We start from the raw sequence: 18,318 nt of genomic DNA, 5'->3' as shown, positions 1-18,318 counted from the left end.
TATATATACACGCTGCCCCGCTTTGTCTCCAGGTTCTGTGAGTTTCAAAGAGGTAGCTTAAGGAGTCAACTGGGTTGGCCTGCAAGTTTTTCTTTTTCTGTTTGGAAAAGCAACAGTGCATACCACCAGCTCGGGATTCCTGGCTCAATATCACCAGCTCGGGATTCCTGGCCCACAGGCCTTGAGCATGAGACGACTGTGGTTCTGAGGCTAAATATCATAACCTCTCGATTTGGAGAAGGATGCGGGAGAAGTGATCACGGCCTTGGCTCTCCCCAACCTTCTTGTAAAACACGAGCCACTGAGATTGCACAACCAGAGACACAGAGGACACAGTCCACAGTAAAGCCTGGTGGCAACATGTTCCCCTGGAACACAAAATAAAAGTGGGAAGGAAGAGACCACCAACCTGGTGGTTGGCAAGGAGGAGGAAGTTGAAAGCAGTGGTGGGCATCGGTGGGCTTGGGGCCCCATGGACCTCCTCAGGGGCTCCCTGAACCAATGTGGGGAGCAGTCATGGTGGGAGGGGGTGGACACACACTTGGTGGGGAGTCAGGACCACCCAGTTGGAAACGTTCACAACCGCTAGCCCAAGCCTCCTGAAGGGAGAGTGCTGGGACACAGTGACCCGGAGAAAGGTGCCCAGGCTGAGCTGGGAGGGGGCGGGCGGGAGCACCCAGAGCCACACACAAGAGCGCTGTAGAGTCACTGCTGCACCGCGTGGCGCCAGGTCTCCAGGCCCAGCTGGAAGATGCACCTGCTGGGAGCAAGCCCTGCAGGAGGGGAGCAGGGGGGGCAACCCCGGGCAGCGGGAGCCACAGGGAGATGACCCTGCGTGCACCAGCAGCTTGGTGCCTTTCACCCCACGGCCAGCCACTCCGATGCGTAAACAACGGCCAATTATTTCATGGTTTCTGGAGCTGGCATTTAGGAGGGGCTCATTTGGGAAGCTTGGGTGCGGGGTGTCGCACGTGGTCAGATGCTTGTGGGGATGGCTGTCATCTGAAGGCCTGGCTGTGCTCAAGCACCCATCCAGGTGCCCCGTGTCAGAGGGAGCCCAGGCCCGGACGTGCCCAGTGTGTCTGGTGCCTTTTGGCTGGGTCATGGGTCTGCTCCTGTACCTGGTGCTGGTCCCTGGGCCCCTCCTGTGGCCACCCCTCAATGATAAGACACTGCCCCGCTTTGTCCCCAGGTTCTGTGAGTTTCGAAGAGGGGTTCAGAACATCCCCTCCACCCTGTGATGGGATGCTGACTGCGGAGCACGGACCGTGTGCTGCCACCACGTGGACTCTGCAAAGACAGACCGGCTTAGCCTTCCCATCTAGAGCTGTCAACACCTCGGCTCTATGGAGGGGGAAATGGAGGCCCAGGGAGGTGAGGTGGCTCCAGGAGGAGCTAGGCTGTGATGGCCGGGGCCAGGGAGGTGAGGCAGCTCCAGGAGGAGCTAGGCTGTGATGGATGGGGCCAGGGAGGTGAGGGCTGTGGGGACCCAGCTCTGTACCCCAGCCTCGCTGCACCCCATGGAGGCCAGCCTGAGGGCCCTCTAGACCAGGGAATCCTGTCCTGCTCTGAGCGGCCCACAGGCCTGATGGCTTCATGGGTGGCGGAGGCCTCTGGTACAGACCCGCGTCCACACCCTCCTCTTTCTGGACTTCCTGAGACCCCCGTCCATGCCCTCCTCTTTCTGGACTTCCTGGCTGAGGCCTTACATGTCAAGGGTGGGTAGGGTGGGGCTAGGTGTGTCCCATTGTGCCCGGCAGATGCTGGGGGTGGGCTGGTGCTGGCAGGTGGGCTGGGGTCGCCCTTGGCTCCACCTTTCCAGTGTGGAGTTTGTGCAGCTTCTGCCTAGCCCAGTCCGGCTGTGACTGGCCTCAAGTGTGGGCTGTGAAACCCCAGGCCCACCCTCCCACTCCCAGCCATTCCTTGAGGGGGCCCAGGTCCCCCTGCACTGGAGTGGGAGGCAGATGCCTGCAGCGTTCGGAAAAGATGGCAGGTGTCCACGACACCCCAGCCACATCCGGGACCTTCTGGACAGGCTCCTGTGGGGGTGGGGGTCCTAATTACAGGGATCCTGAAAACTAGGCCAAGACTTCGAGGCATTTTGATGCTACCAGTCCCCAGACCCAGCGGCTCTGCCCCAGGGTGGGCCCCAGCCCGCCAGAGGAGCCCCGAGGCTGGGAGATGGGGAGACTGAGGCAGGGTGGGCAAGCACTGGGTAGTGCGGGGGCAACCAAACCAGGACCCACGCAGGAGGCTCGAAGCTCCCTGGGCCCCTCTGCCCCTGCACCTCCTCTCCCACTCCCCCTCCTCTCCCACTCCGCCTCCTCTCCCACTCCGCCCCCTCTCCCCCTGCGCCCCCTCTCCCCCTGCGCCCCCTCTCCCACTCCGCCCCCTCTCCCACTCCGCCCCCTCTCCCCCTGCGCCCCCTCTCCCCCTGCGCCCCCTCTCCCACTCCGCCCCCTCTCCCACTCCGCCCCGTCTCCTCCTGCGCCTCCTCTCCGGCTGCGCCCCTCTCGGCCAGCCAGGGGGCGCCCAGTTTCAGTGTCCGTTTGGGGCGCGCCCTCTGGCGGTCAGCGGTGGCATTGCCTTCCTTTGTCGGGGTTGACGACGCGGGAGGAGGAGGGCCAGGGAGAGGGAAGCGGGGATGGAAGGAGGGTGTGGGGAGTGGAGGGTCCCCAGTCAGGCGGGGGCTGCAAGGGCGAGAACGCCCAGGAGGACGTTCCAGGGCGGGGCGGGCTCACGCGGCTCCAGGACAGCAAATGTCCAGACCCTCGACTTCCTCGGCTCCTCGGCCTCCCCGTTCGGAGCATGGACTTGCCCGGACGCCCAGAGAGCCGCTCTCCATCCTGGGGCTGGTGGCGTCGCAGCCCCCGACCGACCGCAGCAGCGATTCCCGGTGGCACGTCTCAGATTTGCGGAACTGCTGCCCCAATCCTACTTTGTCCCGTAGACTTGTTCGTGTGAACAAAGTTGCTCAGTGCTAGCCCCTAAAACCCATAAAGCAGGAGGACATTCCATGCGGAATAGTGCCTTTTAAACAAGTCATCGTCACCCATGGAAACAGGGGCTACAAGGAAAAAAGCCCCGTCCCCTTCATCAGGAGATGCATCCCCAGTGAAAACTTCCTTTTTCTGTGTAACAATTTTTAATCGAAATGTATAATATAGATTATTTATATCCAAATCAGTGGTTTTGAGAAACTCTGAGCTAATAATGGAAAAATAATAAATCTAGCAGAAACAAAGATAAGAGACTGATGAAGTAAAGAATGAAAAGTGGCATTTCAACTTATACACATATTTCCATTACAGAAAAGCACAGTGAGGCCAGTGGAGGACTTCGAGCAGAAGATATGTCATGTTGGCATAAAATTCTGTGGGCAAAGTGGTGTGAAAATACGAGGCAAAGGAGAAAACATTTAAGCCTGTTAAAAAAAGTCTCTTAGCCGGGCGCGGTGGCTCAAGCCTATAATCCCAGCACTTTGGGAGGCCGAGACGGGCGGATCACGAGGTCAGGAGATCGAGACCATCCTGGCTAACACGGTGAAACCCCGTCTCTACTAAAAAATACAAAAAACTAGCCGGGCGAGGTGGCGGGTGCCTGTAGTCCCAGCTACTCGGGAGGCTGAGGCAGGAGAATGGCGTGAACCCGGGAGGCGGAGCTTGCAGTGAGCTGAGATCCGGCCACTGCACTCCAGCCTGGGTGACAGAGCGAGACTCCGTCTCAAAAAAAAAAAAAAAAAAAAAAAAAAAAGTCTCTTAAAAATTGTTGATGATTAAATGACCATTATATTTAGATTTCGTTGGATTCATTTAAAAGACTGGCCAGCCTGGCCAACATGGTGAAATCCTGTCTCTACTAAAAATAACAAAAAATAGCTGAGTGTGGTGGTGCGTGCCTGTAATCCCAGCTACTCGGGAGGCTGAGGCAGGAGAATAGCTTGAACCTGGGAAGTGGAGGTTGCAGTGAGCCGAGATCATGCCATTGCACTCCCGCCTGGGCCACAGAGCGAGACTCCATCTCAAGAAAGAAAAAGAAAGACAGAGAGAAAGAGAGAGAGAGGAGAGAGAGAGAGAGAGAGAGAGAGAGAGAGAGCGAGAGATGGGGGGAGGGAAGGCGGTAGGACTGGTCCAACCATTGTTTAATGAATGTCAATATGAATTAGCCATCCGATCCATGCCGTAATATGGATGACTTTATAAACATGATGCTGAGCAAGAGAGAGACCTTCCACAGAGCAGGAACTGCTGTGTAATTCCTTTTATGTGATGTTCTAGAACAGGCAAGAAATTGTACTGGGGGTGTCTTTTGGGGTAGGGTGGGGGTAGGGCTTTGCTGGGAGAGGGCGTGAGGGAACATTCTGGATTGGTGGCGATGTTCTTCCTCTTGATAGGTGTATGCGTTTGTTAGAAGTCATCTAGGCAACCACAAATCTGCTCTTTTTTTTTTTTTTTGAGATGGAGTCTTGCTGTGTCACCCAGGCTGGAGTGCAGTGGTGCGATCTTGGCTCACTCCAACCTCCACCTCCCAGGTTCAAGCAATTCTCCTTCCTCAGCCGCCAAGTAGCTGAGATTACAGGCATACACCCCCACACCCAACTAATTTTTGTATTTTTGGTAGATATTGGGTTTCACTACGTTGGCCAGGATGGTCCTGACCTCAGGGGATCCGCCGCCTTGGCCTCCCAAAATGCTGGGATTACAGGCATGAGTCACCGCGCCTGGCCTTTATTTTCTGTCTCTATGGATTTCTGGCTTCTGGACTCTCATGTGAATGGAGTCATGTAGTGGGTGGCCCTTTATGTCCACCTCTTTTCCCTCAGCTTAATGTTTTCAAAGTTCATCTACATTGTAGCATGTATCAGTCATTCATTCCCTTTATAGCCAAATAATATTTACTACATGTAAATATTTTCTTTTTACTTTAAAGAAAAAAGGAGGCCAGGCATGGTGACTCACACCTGTAATCCCACTTTGGGAGGCCAAGGTGGACAGATCGCTTGAGGTCAGGAGTTCAAGACCAGCCTGGCACCATAGCAAAACTCCATCTCTACTAAAAAAAATAAAATAAAATAAATTTAGCCAGGCGTGATTGCGGGCGCCTGTAGTCCCAGCTACTTGGGAGGCTGAGGCAGGAGAATTGCTTGAACCCAGGAGGCGGAGGTTGCAGTGAGCTGAGATTGTGCCACTGCACTCCAGCCTGGGCGACAGAGTGAGACTCCCTCTCAAAGAAAAAAAAAAATAAAAGGGGGCCAGGTGCTGTGGCTCACGCCTGTAATCCCAGCCCTTTGGGAGGCTGTGCTGTGGCTCACGCCTGTAATCCCAGCCCTTTGGGAGGCTGAAGCAGGAGGATCACTTGAGCCCAAGAGTTCAAGACCAGCCTGGGCAACACAGGGAGACACCATCTCTAAAAAAAAATAAAAAAAATTAGCTGAGTTGTGGTGGTGCATGCCTGTAGTCTCAGCTACTTGGGAGGCTGAGGTGGGAGGATCGCTTGAGCCTGGGAGGTCGAGGCTGCAGTGGCCCACGATTGCACCACACTGCCCTCCATCCAGCCTGGGTGACAGGGTGAGACCCTGTCTCAAAAAAAGGAAAAAAAAAAAAAAGGAAAAAGGAAAAGTGAATCATAAACAAATATTGAACTTTAGTTCCCTGTGTGGAAAGTTCAAGTTCCTCTACAAAGTTTCCCTTCTTGTTAAAGAATAAATCATAAGTGTTAAGAAAACAGTTTATTTTAAAGACTAACTTCCTTCAAGCCTCCTTGCTTTGTGCTAATAACTCTTCGTTAAGCCCTATCCTGTGGAGCTGTTAAACATGCTCGCAGGCACGTAATACATTCTACGTCTTTGTGCTTTAACCAAAATATCTGTACTGGACGTGCTCGCAGGCGTATCCCAGCTTGCAGCCTATGCCTCTTCCCTATCTGGCACAAGCAACTTCCTCTTTCCCTTTGTCTTCCCATTACTTTCACCTATTTAGAAAAGTTTTAAACTGTTCGCCAATAGGCTTTTAGTTTAGATTGTGAGGTCTGGCTCCAGCCAATGGAGACAGGACACAGTAGCAGGGACAAATTGCGTACGGGATAAAAATTGCTTCCCTCCTTTGTTCAGATGTGCTGTCGCCATTGTTCCGTCTGCAATGAGCACCCTTTCTGCAAAAAGTAGAAATGGCCTTACTGAGATAATTAAATTTATGTTAGAGTGCTATTTCTTTGCAGCACCGGGGAGCAAGCATTCTATTTCTAAATAAACATTTTTACATATAACACCCTATAATCTGCCTGCTGAAGAGCTCAGAGGGAGTGGACTGCAATTTACCTTAAAATGTATTAAGGGCCGGTCACAGTGACTGACGACTGTAATCCCAGCACTCTGGGAGGCCGAGATGGGTGGACCACCTGAGGGCAGGAGTTCAAGACCAGCCTGGCCAACATGGGGAAACCCTGTCTCCACTAAAAAATAAAAAAAAATAGCTGGGCATGGCAGCAGGCGCCTGTAATCCCAGCTACTACGGAGGTTGAGATGTGAGAATTGCTTGAACTCAGGAAGCAGAGGTTCCAGTGAACTGAGATTATACCTCTGCACTCCAGCCTGGGTGACAGAGCGAGTCTCAAAAAAAAAAAAAAAAAAAAAAAAAAAAAAAAGAAAGAAAAACAAAAAATGTTAGGAGGCCAGGCACAGTGGCTCACGCCTGTAATCCCAGCACTTTGGGAGGCTGAGGTAGGCAGATCACTTGAGCTCAGGAGTTTGAGACCAGCCTGGACAACATGGCAAAACCCCGTCTTTACAAAAAATACAAAAATTAGCTGTTGTGTTGGTGTTAGCACCTGTAAACACAAGCTCACCTACTTGGGAGGCTAGTGGGGGGGGCGATCACTTGAGCCCAAGAGTGAGCTGAGATCATGCCACTGTGCTCCAGCCTGGGTGACAGAGTGAGACCCTGTCTCAAGAAATAAAACAAAATAAAAATAAATTAAAATGAAACATATTTAAAAAATAAGATGGCCGAGGGACGCATAGCTGGTGGGGAGAGGGAGCAACCAGGGCAGAGCTCGAACCACGTATGTGTTGATGGGAGACTCTAGAAGGTGGTAGATGGTGTCTGCTGTACAATTCTTTCAACTTAGCTGTGTGTTTACAAAGGTTCAGAATAAAATGATAGGGAAGGTGTTTGAAGAGTCCTGCGGAAGAAGCCTTGGGTTTCGGAGCTGGCGTGGTGATCCCTCTGCCTGGTCCAAGCTGGCTGCCCCTGCGATGTCCCTGACCGTGAGAAGTTGCTGGCTGAGTTCCTGGAGGCCCTGCATGTGAGTGAGCAGTGAAGAGTCTGAACACCTGCACTCTGGAGGCCTGGAGTTGACTCCTGGTGTGTGAAGCCTGTTTCTGTTCCAGTTGGGAAGTAACATGTGTTCCCTGTTTGCGAGGAACAATACAATACGGCCCCACAACACAATAACAAGCGGCGTCACTGCAGCATGGGGGAGAGAGAGAGGGAGGGATCAGGGTGTGGACCAGGCTCCCCTAAATTTCTTCTGAGTCGTATTTTCTTTCTTCTTCTAGTTTCTTAAATGAAAGCATACTTTCATTCTTTCTTACCTTCTGTTAGAATTACTTAAGGCTAGGCCGGGCGCGGTGGCTCACGCCTGTCATCCCAGCACTTTGAGAGGCTGAGGCGGACGGATCATGAGGTCAGGAGATTGAGACCATCCTGGCTAACATGGGGAAATCCCGCCTCTACTAAAAATACAAAAAAAATTAGCCGAGCATGGTGGTGGCAGGTGCCTGTAGTCCCAGCTACTCCGGAGGCTGAGGCAGAATGGCGTGAATTCAGGAGGTGGAGCTTGCAGTGAACCGAGATCGCACCACTGCACTCCAGCCTGGGCGACAGAGCGTGACTCAGTCTCAAAAAAAAAAAAAAAAAAAGAAAAAAATTACTTAAGGCTATACGTTGTCCTCTGAGAGCCATTTCCGCTGCACCCTGTTTTTGCTATGTAGTGCTCTTGTTATCAAATTATCCTTTGAGAGCCATTTCCGCTGCACCCGTTTTTGCTATGTAGTGCTCTTGTTATCAAATTAGTTGAGCCTCCAATTGGATGTTTCATTTCCTCTAACTCGGAGTCATTCAGAAGAGTGTGTGCCGCATCTTCCACTAGTGTTGGCAGCGAACATCCACTGAGTGCTGTCTGCGTGTGTCACGCTCTGTGTGCTGTGGATATTAACTGTTTTACCGCCTTTAACTTGCAGAACACAGAGACGTGTAGGTAACAGCCTGGTCCTCATTCCGCCGACGAGGAAGCAGAGTCATCTAGCCTGTAGGTAGAAAACGTGTCAGACATAGTCTCTATCCCACGTCTAAGCTGACAAGAGGTGAGGACTCTAAAGAAGATGCTCTGTTCTTAGTTCCCTGTTTTATTGCACGGTGATCAAAATTTCACAATTTCCCCTTTAGGGATCTACTGGGATTTCCTTGGGGTTCTTGAACATGCTCTTTTTTTCACTTGTTTGTTATTTGAAAGGAAGGCACTTTCTTTCTTTGTTGAGTGCAAAGTCTTGTAGATCTAGTAATTTATGGTGGTTAATTGTTCTATTCATATTCTTTTTTCCTGTACTCATTCTTTGATCTGACAACTACCCAGCGAGGTGTGTTGAAGTCTCCCGCTGTGACTGTGGTTTAGGAAGATTCTCCCCGTGTTTCTAGCAGCTTTTCTCTATATGTTTTGGAGCAAAAGGTTAATAACTGTGATGTGGTCTCAGTGGATGTGTCAGTCTGGCCCTGTGGGGGCCCCTGTCAAGGTCCCGGCCAAGCCTAGCATCTAATTTTCTAAGTTTAATTTCCTCCAAGATTGTGTGGGATTTTGCTCCTTGAGGGTATTAGAAAACAAAAGCCACCATCCCAGCCTCTTAAATGCCAGTAAAATGAACCCTGAAGACCAGGAAGCAATAGAGCACCGTGATGCCCGCCTGTGTCACGCTCGAGCCGGGCATTCTCTAGCTCCAAGATTTGCTGTCCTCTGGGAACTGCTTGGCTGGTAGGGAGAGAAGGGCACAAGTCTCATGAAATAATCAAGGTGGACTTCTAGGGCTCGGTTCCTAATCCATGTGCTGAGACTTTTGAGTCGACGGCTCCAATGCTGACTGCTGACAAGTCCAGGTTGCAGGTGCCCAATTGCATGGCGTGGCTGTGGGGGCAGCCCGGGGAGAGGTCTGCTTTCATCTGGGCCTTGGGGAGCCTCATACACTGGGCAGTATTTGCCATCTGAGCAAAGCAGATTGCCCTCCCCAGTGTGGGTGCCACATCCAGTCGACTGAAGACCCAAATAGAACAAAGAGACTGCGTAAGAGTGCGCTTTTCTGGCTTGACTGAGCCGGGACATGGGTCTTCTCCTGGCCTTGGATTCCAGCTGACACCACTGGCCCCCCTGTCTCCTGCAGGCTGACTGCAGATCTGGGGGCTTCTCAGTGCCGTCATCACATGAGCCAATCCTTGCGATCAAGCTCTGTCACACGCATACGAAGATAGGTGTCCGCACATCTGGTTGGCTCTGTTTCTCTGGAGAACGCTGGTACACATTCTGGACCACTGGTCTCTCCCACATTAACTTCATATTCTGAGATGCCTGGACTGGCTTTCCTGCAGGCACAGGGGGAATGAACGAGTGTTGGCGTCAGCTCAGGCAGACGTGTGCATGTAGCATTTGCACATGTGCAATTAGAAGGATGGCAGAGGGTTTCTCTCCTTGGAGGCCAATGTCTGGGTGAAACACACCTCCCTGGGCTTGCCAATAGGGTGAATTGCACTTTCGACCTAAATAGAATATTCTCTTATTCCATTTAATACTTTTGCCCTGAAATTTACTTTCAAGGCAAAGTGGGATGGTAATATTCCCACGATTCCACCTCCTTCTCTTTCTTTTCGAGCTCCCCGGTAGAGCCCCCTGGGTTGGGGCCCTGGCTGTCTCCTCAGGTCTGTGATCCCTCCAGAGCACGAGGAGCTGGTGAAGGGGAAGGGATGGGGCCTGACTCTCTAGGGAGGCCATAGAGGGGAATATGTTCTGGGCCGTGTCACCCTGACAGCATCAGGACGCCGGTCCCACCCACATTTTTGTTTGTCACCCTTCCCTGTCCTGGGGAGGGGCAACTGCACCCAGAGCAACCTGACACAAGACCCTTCCCTGACTCTCCAGGCCAGCTTGTCAGAGTGAGAGGCTGGGGGGCAGGTGGGTAGCAGGTCGGGGAGGGGCATGGGGCCTTTCCACCTCTCTGCACAAAGCAAGATCCCAGAAGGGGGCTCTGGGGTGGGCTTCTGGACGGACGGCCTCCTGTGATCCCTTTAGGCTTTTCTTTTTCTTTTTCTTTTTTTTTTTGAGATGGAATTTCACTCTTGTCTCCCAGGCTGCAGTGCAATGGCGTTATCTCGGCTCACTGCAACCCCAGCCTCCTGGGTTCAAGTGATTCTCCTGCCTGAGCCTCCTGAGTAGCTGGGATTACAGGCGTGCACCACCATGCCGAGCTAATTTTTTTGTATTTTTAGTAGAGATGGGGTTTCACTATGTTGGCCAGGCTGGTCTTGAACTCCTGAACTTGTGATCCGCCCGCCTTGGCCTCCCAAAGTGCTGGAATTACAGGCGTGAGCCACTGCACCCAGCCCCCTTTACACTTTTCAACAAACAGCCGAGGACTTTCTCCAAAGTAGAGAAATTCCCTTCTAGTTCATAACACGATTCCCCTTAAGCCTGCGGAAGCACTGGCGGTCGATGACCAGAACTGGGTTTGGAGGAGTGAACGCTGTGGGGAGGAAGCTGAGCCCGTGGGTCCCCTGTGGTAGGTGTAACTGCCTGGGGCCATGGTGACTGCCCAGGGGCGGCAGTGGATGGCGTCCTCCACGCAGCCCAGTCCTGCCTCTGCCACCTGTTCCAGCACCCAAGTGCCTGAGCCCTTCTGGGGTCGGGTCCAGGTGCTTCCATGTGCCCCTTTGTGGGGCTGTCACTACCTGGCAACTCTCCTCCTCTGGGACCACCGTGGGCTGCCCAACCCCAGGCCAGGCGGTAGCTCCACTGACTTGACCAGGTTGGGTGGGGGGAAGGGTGCCATTCCCCTTGGGGCCTCTGGTCTCTGGGCTCTGAGCATGGCCGTCTCTGGCTCGGGGGCTGCCCTGTGTGTGGGTGACCAGCACAGCCCCCAGGCCTCCCTGCTCCCGTGGTCTTGGTCCCAGAGAGTGCTCAGAGCTGGTCAGCAAAGGCCCCGAGAACAACCTCCTCCCCCCAGCCCCAGGCAAGCTGTCCCCTCCCACCACCGAGAGGGCTGCCAGTTCCACCTTGGGGGAAATGTCTCCACAAGGCCCTTCTGTGGGCCCGGGGCATTCCGTCCTTGAGGGATCCCTAGTGGAGCCCCGTGCTGAGACTTTCTGGGAGGAAGGAAGTGGAGCTTCAGCTGTGGAACCCGCAGCGGTGGCTGACACAGGGGCGCAGCCACAGGCAGTCAGGTTCAGCACCCAGCAGCCCTGGGCTGAGCATGGACCCTTCCCCTGGGTCCAGGAGAGAGGGGATCCCAGGGCCAGTGCAGACGGTGGGGACTCTGCTCAGACTCTGCTGGACAAAGACCAGGCCGCGTGAATTGGGGGCTTGTGAGACTCACCAGGCCCGGGCAGGCTGCAGAGCCACCTTCACTCCTCACTCAACCCGTGGGGCCTTCACTCATTCATTCACCCTGTGGGGCCTTCACTCCTTCATTCACCCCATGGGGTCTTCACTCTTTCATTCGCCTGATGGGGTCTTCACTCCTTCATTCACCCCGTGGGGCCTTCACTCCTTCATTCACCCCATGGGGTCTTCACTCTTTCATTCGCCTGATGGGGTCTTCACTCCTTCATTCACCCCGTGGGGCCTTCACTCCTTCATTCACCCTGTGGGGCCTTCACTCCTTCATTCACCCCATGGGGTCTTCACTCTTTCATTCGCCTGATGGGGTCTTCACTCCTTCATTCACCCCGTGGGGCCTTCACTCTTTCATTCACCCTGTGGGACCTTCACTCCTTCATTCACCCCATGGGGTCTTCACTCTTTCATTCGCCTGATGGGGCCTTCACTCATTCATTCACCCTGTGGGGCCTTCACTCATTCATTCACCTGATGGGGCCTTCACTCCTTCATTCACCCTGTGGGGCCTTCATGCCCTTACCCCTCTGTGAGGGGAAGCAGAGGGGTGCTTGCAGGTGAGACCGGAGAGGGCCACCGGAAAGGTCCTTATGGCCAAGAGGAGGGTTTGGCTACTCTGAGTGCTGTGGTGAGTTCTCCGCGGTGTCCCAGCTGTGGTCACAGCTGTGGGATGCCAGGGAGGGGTGGCGGGAGTGGGTGGGCTGGGTGTGGAGGGGGCAGGCTGGAGAGAGGCAGGGGCTTAAGGATGGAGTGAGAGCGGCCCAGCCCCAGCACAGTCCTGGTCCCCTTTGCCCTAACTGTCCTCTCCCTGTCTCCCCAGCCTGCCTTCTCAGGGGATGCCTGGGCTGGGGTGGGTGGGGGCAGTGGGGATGGTGAGGGCTGGGAAGATGGGGATCTGGCCTCCTCACTCACTGGGGTCTTTCCAGCCTCAGGTCCTTCACCTCCATGACCCTCACAGGTCTGTGCCCCCATCACCCTCTGCTCTTGCCCCTGGCCCAGGCCCTTGTCTGTCTGGCCAGGCTGGGTGGGATGAGGGTGGTGCTGAGTGAGTGCAGGGGGCATCTTGAAATCCCTGGGGACAGCTGGCCTCTCAGGACCCCCCGCTCCTGCCTCTGTGTGGGTGCTCTGCTGGGGCCAACTCAGGAGCCAATGGAGGCTGTTTCCCCTGCCTCTCCTCCTCCTGGCTTTGGTGGGGCTCCAGGGGAGGAGGAACAGATGGAGGGGTGGGGTGGGCAGAGGGTCCTGCCCCTCGGAGGGTGGAGCAGGCACCGGGGGATGGGTCTTGAACTTCCCATGGAGATTCATGGAGGGTCCTGTTAAGTCCACAAGGCCATCCATGCTAGGGATGGGGGCCGTGCGCACGAGGGATGGGGGGCCATGTGCATTAGGGATGGGGGCCATCCTCACTAGGGATGAGGAGGGTGGGCAGGGCACAGGACTGGGCCTTTGAGACCCCGCGCGTGGTGGGCATCACTAGAGGGGGTTGGCATCCCATGGATGGGAGGGGCTGTGCTGCCCCTAGGCACACATGCCCAGTGGTGTTTAGGAGCCAAGGGGAGGTAGGGTCAGGGCTTTGGGCTGCCCAATATGCAGTGGGCCTGGGCAGCAGAGGTCCTGGGCTCCACCCCCCAATCCCTGCAAGGTTCTGGGGGCAGCTGCAGTGAAGGGGGCCTGACGAGTGTAGGGGAGGGAAGCCCAGGCAGCAGGGCTCTCCCTCTGTGTGGACAGGGATGTTCTCAGGTTAGGAAGCGAGTGCACTGTTGGGAGCGTGCAAACCCAGGCCGAGGGTGGGGCTCGGTCCCAGTGCCACACGCTGGGTCTGTGCATCCCCAGACTGTGACCTGGGTAATCACTGATACTGGGCTTGGCTCCCTGGATCCTCCCACGGGGCAGCACTGCTGAGGTCCTGCACACACAGGCCACACGAGGGCGCCGGAGCTCCACCCGCGGCCCGGCCAGGCGGCAGTGTGGACAGGAGCCCTTGGTGGAGTCCAATAAGAGAACTGGGTCCCCTTGGAGCAGCCCACCTGCAGCGGGCTGGGTGGGGTCACTGGGTCTCCGACCCCCTGCCAGGTCAGGAGAGAGGATTGTGGCTGCCCCAGGGGATGGGTGCTGCTCCCTGTGGGCAGACCGGGTGGGCTTCCTGGCAGAGGTGGCATCAGTGGCAGGAGACCGGTGGGGCTGAAGGTAAGGCTGGAATACAGGTTTCCTGGTCGGTGAGTGTGTGTCTGTGCCAATGGAAGATGAGTGTCCTTGTGGTCAGAGTTCCACACCCACAGAAAGCCGATCCATCCACCCTGTAGTGGAACACCCTGTAGGGGAACCCTCAGCCCCCGAGGCCAGGGATTCAAAGCACCTTCGTGGAAGGAGCCCCAGGAGGAAGGACCCACCCCCGTTCCCGGGGCTGGCGTTGAGAAACACGGTGAATAATGGATGCTACACACACAGAGGGATTAGCACAGGGCACGGGAAGGGGAGGCCCATTCCTTGTTAATATTTATTAAACCCACAGCCCCATCACTCCAGAGCCTCATCCATATTAATTCCCAATTAAACATTTATATGAAGGAGATTGCTTCTCCTCCCCCTCAAAGAACCTGTTTGAAGCTGGGACGGCGGGCGGCAGTCAAGGAAGTGGGGTCTCCAGGGGGGCCTGGGAGTGGGGGCTGGAAGAATCCCTGGACTTGCCCCTGAGGCCCCCGGCTGCATCCTGTGGTCCCAGCTACAGCCTGGCCTGAAGCTGCTCTCCATGCCCAAGTCCCACAGAAGGCCCTCCATTGACCAGTTCCAGCACCTCCAAGTCCCACAGAAGGCCCTCCACTGACCAGTTCCAGCACCTCCAAAGTCCCCGAGGTCAAGGCTCTGTCTCCAGCTGCAAAGTCAATGCCTGAACTCTGTCGGCCATGCACACCTCGGTAAGATTGAGTGGGCACGGGGTGGCTGAGTGCTGGCAGGAGGGGTCCAGAGTGCCAACGTTGTCTGGGGGGCCTCAGGCCCAGCAGATGATGCCTTCCAGCAGGCTTGGTGCCACTTTCAGGGGACAGCCCAGCGGGGTCCCCAGGCTCCCTCCAGCCCACTCTCCACCCTGTGGCCGGGGGCATCTTTCTTTCGTTGACTTCGGTGTGGACGTGGAGGGTGGTTACTGGTGGTCTTTGGTGCTAGGGTTGCGTCAGCGCTGTCCTGAGAGTGCGCCTCCTCCCCGCGCCCTGCCCAGCCTCCCTGCTGTCTTTGTCAGTTTCCTCTTTAGTCCATCTGTGGCCGACGTGACTTTGTCTCCGTATAATGAGCCACTTTCCCCTACGCTGGGTTCTCCTTGATCTGTGGGAGCCGACTTTTACCTAAGCGAGTTCCCACACGCCCCTGAATCCGTTCAGGGTGGGCTTGTTCCGTCACCGGCAGCGTGCTGGCTTTTATTTTTATCTTTCATTTCCATGGCTTCATAGTTTGTCTTCATCCTGGTGGAGTGAGCCCTTTCTCTTGGCTTTTCAATCAGCTTCCCATTCAGGGACGCTCATTCTTCCATAGCGTGCTGGAACAGGGCTGTGGTTGGGTGTCTTTAAAATGCCTGCTGGAACATTGCTTTGCATTGCACTAATCTAGAAGCTAATTTGGTGATGTCGTGGGCTGTGCTGCTGGTCACTCCCGAGCTGACCATGGTGCCTTCTCCTTTCAGTGGCTTGGCTGGGTCCTTTCACTGAGTTCCGGAATATTCTCAGCAAAAGGCCAGCCTGTTCCTTGGTAATTTAATTCCTAGCCACTAAATTGCTTCAGTTGCTGAATGGTATCTTATGTTCTGGCTGATTATTGCTGCCATAGAGTCACATTATTGATTTTTGTAGGTTTATCTTGTAAGTGTTCGTCCTAGTAGTTTGTTGATTCGGTGACATTTTCTACATAGATGGCCGCGTTATCCACCATCATGACAGTTTTATCTCTTCCTTTCCAGTCCTTACACCTCTTCATTTCTTAAATTTTTTTGTTTGTTTGTTTGCAGTGTTTCCCGGAACTTTCGAGATTATGTTAAACTGAGTGGCGATAAGGGATGCCCTTGATTTCTGGTCTGGAAGAGATTGCGTCTTAGATTTTTCTGTGAAGTCTGATGTTTCCTGGGAGTTTCTGGAAAGTAGGTTTTATCAGGTTAAAGATATTCTCTTTTATTTGTAGCCTTCTGAGAATTTTTAGAAATTATAAATAGGTGTTCAACTTTGTACAGGTCTTCTGAGTCTATTGAGATAATTCATGTGTTTTTTTTTGTCCTTTAGTCCTTTTAGCAGACTGGTGAGTCACCTGGGGGATTGATCTAATGTGAGCCATTCTTGCTCCTCTTGGACAGAACCTGCTGGACTGCGGGGTATTATTTTTTAACTATTTTGTTGAATGCCATTGATTATAAGGTGCATTGTTGTTTTATGTACCTCTAAGAAAGAAAAAATGCTGCCTATAAAACTATGACACAGTGTTTTATCACACAGAAGCTCTACTTTGCATGCATCGGAGAGCTCTTAGATTTATTTACTCGTAGGATTTTATCATAGCTCAAGCTCTTATGCGTCCATAAAAAGGGAAAAAAAGCAAGATCACAGAATGAAGGTGGCCCCAAAATGCCACACTCCCAGAGCTGGGCTCCCCTGAATCTCATTTGGGCTCAGCATCCCCGATGCCCTCATTTCTCTGTGTGGAGCCTCAGAGTGCAGAGTGCGTGGGTGGTGACGCACGTCTCAGACGACGGGTAGGACCCGTTCCTCAGGTTTTGCTGCCAGACCTTGGGGGCTGCTCTGTCCTGAGAAGAGGCGCCACCATCACCCTGGGAAGTTTGACACTGGTACTTCCTGGATCTCAGTAGGACCCGTGGGGGCTCTCAGACAATGGGTGGTACTCATTCTTCATGTTTTGTTGCCAGGCTGCGTGGGCCCTCCAGGCCCCTGGAGACATGAGGATCTGCACCCACGCAGGTGACATGGCTGCCTTCTAGCCGCCAAGGGTGGGGTCACCACTGCACTGACACAGATGGCCCATCCCCACCCCAGCTACTGTGCGGCACCTCAGCTCTGCAGAAATCACCCGCAGGCACACAGACAGAACTGCCCCTACTGCAGATGCCAGTTGCAAGGTAGGGGGTCCCAGGCTCACACTTCTGACCAACTGGCTACAAATCCAGGGGTTCCCGTGATCCCCCCTCAGGCTTGACAGTTTCCTGGACTCTCAGAATCAGGAGAGAGTTACAGTCACGATGACTGCTTTCTTACAAAGGGCACACTCGGCTCGGAGAGGCAGGGCCTGCTCTCCGTCTCTTCTGGAGAGGGGATTTCTAAAGGGGAGATGGGTCTGCCTTGGTGCTGGGGATCCACTGGCAAGGGCGTCCAGGCTGACTCCTTGGCCTGGCTTTCAAGGCCTGTCATGGGCGGAATGTGTGGGTCCCCCCAGTTCTGGGTTGAAGCCCTAACCTCCATGTGACGGTGTCCAACCTCCATGTGACGGTGTCTGAGATGGGGTCTTTGGGAGGCAGTTAGGGTCGGATCCTGAGGGTGGCGCCCATGATGGGATGCGGGCCCTTACAGGAAGAGGAAGAGTGACATCGGCCGCGCCCCCAGCCTGTGCCCAGAAAAGGCCATGTGAGGACACAGCCAGGGACAGTGTCTGCAGCCTGGGAAGCTGCCCTCTCCAGGAGCCGAGCCGCCGGAGCCTTGATCCTGGACTTCCGGCCTCCGGAACTATAAGGAATAGTCTGTTGCTGCAGCTGCCTGTCTGCGGGTTCTGTGGGGGCAGCCCACGCTGTCTGAGACAGGCCCCCTCCGAGTCCTGGCACCCTCCCCACCCCCAGCATGCGGGCCGGGCCTCGGGTGCTCACTGCCCCACCTTTGCTTCTGCTGACCCTCTTTGCTCCTCCCCAGCCACTGGGCAGGTCCTGACTCCTCTCCCAAGGTCCAGTGTGAAGCCGTCGCCTCTTCTGAGCTTTCACAGCCCTCAGGGAGCAAAGCCCTTACGGGGTCTGAGCTCTGAGGCCCGTGCCCATCTTCCCTCCAAACCTTGCCTGAAAAACAGGAAAATACTAGAACCTCTACACAGGGCTGGGGGTGCGGGACTGTGATAAAGCCCCTGAAGGGCTCTCATGCCCATCCTGGAAAGATCCATGCTGCTCCTGGGGAGGCCAGGCTCCCGGAGAGCAGGGACAGTGACTGAGACAGCCCGGGTATGGTGCTCTGGAATCCTGCTGGGAACAGCTGCCTCCAGCACATGGTGGGAGGTGCATGGTGGAGGCCGACCTGGGCGGGGGCTGGAGAGTGGAACAGGTCGGCTTCCCTCTGCAGGGACCTCTGGGGGCTGGGACTGTACCTCTTTTCTCTGCCTTTGTGTCTCCAGTGCTCTGCAATGGCCAGGCACCCTGTGCACATCCAGGCAGCTGGATGACTGGGTGGAGGGAGGGAGGGAGGGAGCAATGGAGGGAGGGAAGAAGGAAGGGAGGAGTGGAGGAAGAGAGGGAGGGGAGGAGGGAGGGGTGGAGAGAGGGGTGGAAGGACGGATCCTTTGATAGAGGGGGGGAGGAGGGAAGAATGGAAGGACAGATGCATGGATGGATAGAGGAGGGAGAGGAGGAGGGAGCTTGGGAGGAGGGAGGGGTGGAGAGGGGTGGAAGGACAGATGCGTGGATGGATAGAGGAGGGAGAGGAG

At 54.8% G+C, this 18,318-nt stretch overlaps 1 long non-coding RNA gene across 1 annotated transcript; it reads left to right on the top strand.

Moving 5' to 3' along the window:
* Window positions 1-8,160: 8,160 nt before the first annotated feature.
* LOC115897652 lies at window positions 8,161-18,037 on the top strand. The gene is made up of 5 exons (XR_004057416.1): window positions 8,161-8,362; window positions 14,408-14,564; window positions 15,644-15,772; window positions 16,550-16,759; window positions 17,208-18,037. It is a non-coding gene; the product is annotated as an uncharacterized LOC115897652 (long non-coding RNA).
* Window positions 18,038-18,318: the final 281 nt, after the last annotated feature.

Source organism: Rhinopithecus roxellana, chromosome 5 (genome assembly GCF_007565055.1).
Source record: "Rhinopithecus roxellana isolate Shanxi Qingling chromosome 5, ASM756505v1, whole genome shotgun sequence".
Classification (NCBI taxonomy): domain Eukaryota; kingdom Metazoa; phylum Chordata; class Mammalia; order Primates; family Cercopithecidae; genus Rhinopithecus; species Rhinopithecus roxellana.
The sequence above is the reverse complement of the archived record's forward strand: the minus strand, read 5'-3'. Positions and strand labels throughout refer to the sequence as shown.